Consider the following 6,004-nt stretch of genomic DNA (forward strand, 5'->3'; position numbering starts at 1 on the left):
TTCTATTGGAATTTGTTTTAACTGTGTGACATTTGTGATTGAGATTTAATGGTGTTTTTTGTGGTTTTTTGCAGGAAGCGGAGAATATGGAAGATGAGATAGATATGTTACATAAGAGCGTGGATGAGAAAAATGTTCAGCTTCAGGCAACAGCCTCTACTGCTGAGAAGGTAAAAAGTAGACGAATTATTACAAGTGTATGAATGGTTATATCAGAGATCTTGATTTCTTATAGAACCGAGTTATGTAATTAGGCCTCTTTAGCTTATATACATTAACATAATCTACTCAAAGTTCTGTTCATCTGAATTTAGTGTGTTGGATATCTGAATTTATTATATGGTATGTCTGATATTAGTTTCTGACTTTTTGGGATATTGGTGTTTTTTTGTGTGAGAAATCATGTCCATTAATGTCACCCTGATATATTTCCCTTTCCATGGTTTCTCTCTCTAAATGTGCACTATGTCTTTGCCTTAAAGTATGTACTCTGAAGTTACTGTTAATGTGGAAAGAAACTAAAAACTAGCCCCCGGATTACTTGTGGTTTATTCCTGGTAAGAATCAATTACTATTCTAGAAAACATAGTGAACTCATTAATTAATTTAGCTTATTAGTTAAAGTAACATTCGGCGCAAGCCTCAGAGTATATCAACCAAATTTTATGTTTTGTGTATCACTCTGAATAAGAGACTCCAGGACTGGTAATTATTGTAAGTAGTTGAAGCCAGAAAGGTACTTCATTAGGATAACCTGTTGAAGTTGCAGGGGTATGTACCTGCATATGTCTTAATTGTTCAATTTGGAGATGGTCCACCATGCTGTAATTTCATGATACATCATTAGGTTATTGTGCTTTACCAACCGATGGTCAATATCATATGGATATTGAAAATTAGGTTAAGTATTTTTATAATAAGCCTTGTATTTTCCTTTTGTCATAAGTTGGGACAAAGGTTGTTGGTGTTTCCAGAAAGACAAATACAACCACACATGAAGTTTTAGGAGTGATGACCAAATGAGACACTCAAATTGTATGTACCTATTGTTGAAGTGTCGTCTTAAAATTTTTATTTCAATTATCACTGCCAAACCTACAATGTACATCTAATGATTATAGTTATGTGGCCAAATTAGAATTTTGTTAGGTACTTATCTCTGGTATCCCTCTTCGACTTACTTGATGTCTCTGGAGCTGTGTTTCATGCGTAAGAAGTGTGTCAGGCAATTGAAATTTTTGTTTCTAGTGGGAATAATGGTCAATTTGGATTTTTGTTTTAGAACGAGTTGTGAATGTATTAAGGGATTGTATACTTTTATTAGGCTCTTATAGGACTGCTCAGTATGATTATTATAATTTTTTCTTGATTTTATGTACAGTGTTTGTTTGAAAACCCAGGGCTTATATTAAAAAGATGAGGATACCGATCCAAAGACATAAAAGTTTGGGTAGAATGTGCGTGGAGTGAAAATGGTCTTTATGATATTCTAATAGTTATTTTTGATGTTCATAGGCACCTTAACAGGTTAGTATTGGTTTGTTTATTTGGTATATTTTTTATGATTAATCGTATACTTCGATTGCTAACTGATATGTAGGAGAAGAAATTTTATAGAAGCAGGTTAAGTATTTTCACAATAAGCCTTGTAAATATTATAGGAAATCCCAAATGATATTGACCATGGGGTTGGTAAAGAAGGAGAAGATGAAATATTATACGATACACAAGACCTCTGTTCACTCTCTCATCACCAGTTTAATTAATCCACACTCATGATCTTAATTAAAATCAATATTTAATTCATTAATTTACTATACCTGATATTAATTTAATCTACCAGAGAATTTACGCTTTCACTGCCTGTTTGCTCACTACTTTATTCCTCATGCTTTTGGTGTGACCTTTTAAATTAACTCTATTTGACCCTCATGTTTATGTTTATATATTTTACTTGCATTGTGATGACAAGTTGTATTGTTGTATAAAATATAGAGTTTTTATTGCCGATTATGTTAATTCAATGTTTGTGTAAGGAAATTTGGTTATAATATAATCGAGTACAGAGCCTAATATCGGAGGTCTCGAGTTTAAACCTAATGTTATTGTAAAATAGTATTCTGATTTACGATAATAAATTCTCAAACCTTAAAATGTGTTTTCAAATAAAGGGCGTATTAGAGATATGTATGATCCAATTGAGCCTATCTACTATTACTTTGGGTACGGTAGAGTTGATAGCTTTATGATGTAAAATTGGAGCTTTATTTAGATTATGCTTGGTTCATATTGTTTACATCAATGTGCTATATATGCCTTCTTTGGACTATTCACCCTAATCTAATTTTTAACATTTGATGTCTTTTTTGCAGTCATTCATTGTGTTTTCCAATCCGATCAAATTTGCTTTGCTGTTAACATTTGGCAACTTGATGGCTATTGGAAGGTGTTGGAAGTTGTGCTTCAGTGCTGCTTTTATGTTTTAAGTGTTGGTACATTCTTGTTTAAAAGATAATTTGTGGTGTTATTTTTGTAAATTATCTGGTATGACACGTATGTAGAATGATTGTGGTTCCCTTGACATCCAACTATAACCAGAGACATGTAAATATAATGGAATTTTGTATCCTCTTAATCTATGTATGTATATTTTATATAATCTTATATTTGACTAAAACTAGTTACATTTGGCATTTTGCTTGTTAAATTTGACTTAAATCACTCGATTTTATAATTTGACCAGAAATTGAAAATATAATAATTTACCTACTAATTTTGACCAATGAATGTCATATTTATAAATTTGACCTACAAAAATCAGGGTAATATTTATAAATGTGATTCGAAAATGAATTGGTCAAATTTATAAAATTGAGTGCGAGCCACTCGGTCAAATGTATAATTTTGACATATTTGACCGTAGTTGGTCATGTTTATGTATAAAGAGCGGGAAATTCAATTTTTTAAAATTTTGAAGTCAAGAGTGAAAAAATATAAATGACTACCGTCGGTCAATTTTAGACGGTCAAATTTAGTTAGTCAAATTTGAGCGGTCATATTTAGTCGGTCAAATTTAATTAAATTTGACCGATTTCGCTAAATTTGACCAGCCTAAAAAAGACCGACACATTTCGGTCATATTTAACTAAATATGACCGCCAGCAGTCAATTTTAGTTAAATATGACTGAAAAATTTCGGTCAAATTTAGCTGTTTTTCTTGTAGTGGCTAGTAACCCTGGCTCCATGTACCTGGGCCCAGCTGCAGATTCACAAATTCCAGGGAGCCATCAGCTACTCTTGACTCCGCGGCTAGGACAAGGGGCCTCAAATCCAAATTCGTTTACTAGTTTGCTATCAGGACAATCCATAGGATCTGCTTTTAATAGCTATGGGAGAGCTCTGGGAGATAGAATGAGCAGTGTTGGAGTATATGGAGGTGGTCGCACCTTGGAAGAAATGTACAAGAATTGGAATGTGGGTGGTGGGAGTTATGGAAGTGGTGGAGGATATGGCGGTGGCATGGAACCTTTAATTGATCAGATGAATGCTCCACGTGGAGGAATGATGTCCGATGTGAAAAATGCTGGTGGAATGTTGGTTGGGTCCTGAAGTAAATAACAATGTTTTGGGGGATCCACAGATGAATGTTGAGAGTGAATATCGTAATAGGCTTACCAGGGATTTTCTTGGCTTGGGAACTGGGATGAACAGCGTGAGTGGAGGTGGAATGGGGGGTGATGATCACAGTGGTAATGGGACGACCAACTCGTGGGACAGGGAAGCTACCACATCAGCTGAGGCCAGGCCTTTCATTCATCACCGTAGCCCTGGGTTTTCAAGCCATCCATGCTTCAGGTCAGGCCCCTGTCTCCCTTTCTATCTCAATTCTTATATGCTCTGTGCTGTTTTTATAGCAATATGTACGCTATGTTGCATGACCGTATAAATCTACATAAAATAAGGTCTATATGTAGCCAAAAGGGGAAAAATATGGCAGATTATTTTACCATACATATACCAACTTTCACATTTTTTTTTGAAAAAGAAGGAGCTAGTGTTATTATTTTCTTGTTTAAATATATATCCACTAACACATTAGTAAATTGCTGCTGATGAAAATAGTCACCTCTCTTTTTAATTACTTTTTATCATAATAAAAAATTATTACTATACATTGTAAGTAGCTAGTCTAGGGTAATGTGAATGTAAAATTTTATAGAACAAAAAATAATTGCATTACTATTTATTTTCCATGTGCAATCAAATATACTTAGTATTTTGTACAAATATTTGCTCTATATATGTTTAAAGTGGCTAACTATTAGCTTTTTGTGCAGGAGATCTTAGCTAGTTGGTGATCAAGGCAGGTGTATGGAGTTGATTTCCCTGACAGAACATCCATAAACTTATCAAGTTAATCATTAATCTTCTATCAAATAATTGTGTTTTGGGATATTTTCTTCTTCTTTATTTCTAATATTCTCTAATTTGAAATGAAAAATGGTTAGTTTAAATCAAAGGCTAATTTTATATTTTTTTTCAGTTTGTTCACAAAGTTGCATTTATGCTTTGAAAGTTGATTTGAATCTTTATTGATCTCAACTTTATATATAACTTTGTTTTGAAAGTTGCATTTATGCTTTGAAATTTAACAATTAAGCCTCTTTCCTTATTAAATTTACAATAAACACTTGTACAATTAAGAACATATATATACACACTTAACTTAAATAAAGTTTCATTTAAAAGTTATTTTTATCATATAAATTTTGGTTGTATATTAAATTCATAATATTCCACGTCTAGTTTGTTTAATTACATATTTTTTTTGACAAACAAAATAGAATGTATTCAATAAAATACGGGAACATAGTCCGAACAAACCTCCAATTGATAATAATGGGAAATAAATAAACTAACTAAACAAATAGTCATCTTATTTTCACATTGCTTAACAAATAAAATAATATTTTTTGAAATAAAAAGATTATAATAACTTTCTCACCAATTCAGCGAACACAACCGTTAAGATAACCTTCACATTAATGGCCCAATATTCAGAATTTTTAGTTACATCAACTAAAATCGGAGGAAAAAATACCCCAAACTATTAATAATCTTTAGTTGTGAAAAATTAAGCAGTTGAGATATTCACCGTCTCAGTTTAGATGCAAGAAATCCAATCCAAAAAAACCATATAAATTGTTTCTAACGGAACCACTGCAAAAGACACAAATACTTTAAACAAAAAATACTCACACCCAAAAAAGATTTGGAACAAACTTGATAATACGGTACACGAAAGATCTCACCAAAAAGAATTAGATCACACCCATAAAAGATGTTTATTCTAAATTTTGAAAAAACATAAAATAAAAGAGAATATGGAAGAGTGAAAATGATTAAACTTGTAGATATACTGAATGAAGGATAGAATGGGAAAGAGCCGCCTACTCTCATTGGAGAGAGTACGAGGGTAGAGAGAAGATGGAGTAAACATATGAGTTAGTTAATTTGTTGATTTTGTGAATATTTAATTGCATATTTGAATATAATGAGTTTTATAATTTGTTATGTTGGAATTATTTTTAATCTAAACTTATTTGGTTTGTGTATTTTGTTTTGGTCCTTGAATAAATCTACGTGTCTGTAGTTTTGATAGTGCAGCAGACTTGGTCTCAGGTAGTTGCAGTGTTTTAGGAGTCTAGTTTAATAAGCTGGAGATTATCATGGTCACGTACTCCTGTTTGTACTCCTGTTCTTTAGGATCTCAGTTAGCTGTAGTCTTTATTATGTAATCTTTCCTTTCCAGAATGTAATCCCAACAGTACCAAGTTTCTTTATTTTTGTGCAATCAAAGTAGTATAACTTTCTCAGTATTTAATCATATAACTAACATGTTATCAATTGCAAATTGTAACATGGTATCAAAGCAACCAGAATCGATTATGAGCATTTTTTGATAAAGATTTCAAGTAAGTATTTTGACTTTCTTTCGTACAC

The 6,004-nt window shown here is 32.1% G+C and overlaps 1 long non-coding RNA gene across 2 annotated transcripts; it reads left to right on the forward strand.

Moving 5' to 3' along the window:
- The first annotated feature begins 83 nt into the window (after positions 1-83).
- LOC141700895 (uncharacterized) lies at positions 84-2,420 on the forward strand. Of its 2 annotated transcripts, none has more exons than XR_012566580.1 (2): positions 84-170; positions 2,373-2,420. It is a non-coding gene; the product is annotated as an uncharacterized LOC141700895 (long non-coding RNA). The 2 variants fall into 2 exon arrangements; XR_012566581.1 differs by lacking the exon at positions 84-170 and adding an exon at positions 1,397-1,527.
- The last annotated feature ends 3,584 nt before the right edge of the window (positions 2,421-6,004 follow it).

Source organism: Apium graveolens, unplaced genomic scaffold (assembly GCF_009905375.1).
Source record: "Apium graveolens cultivar Ventura unplaced genomic scaffold, ASM990537v1 ctg3053, whole genome shotgun sequence".
NCBI lineage: Eukaryota > Viridiplantae > Streptophyta > Magnoliopsida > Apiales > Apiaceae > Apium > Apium graveolens.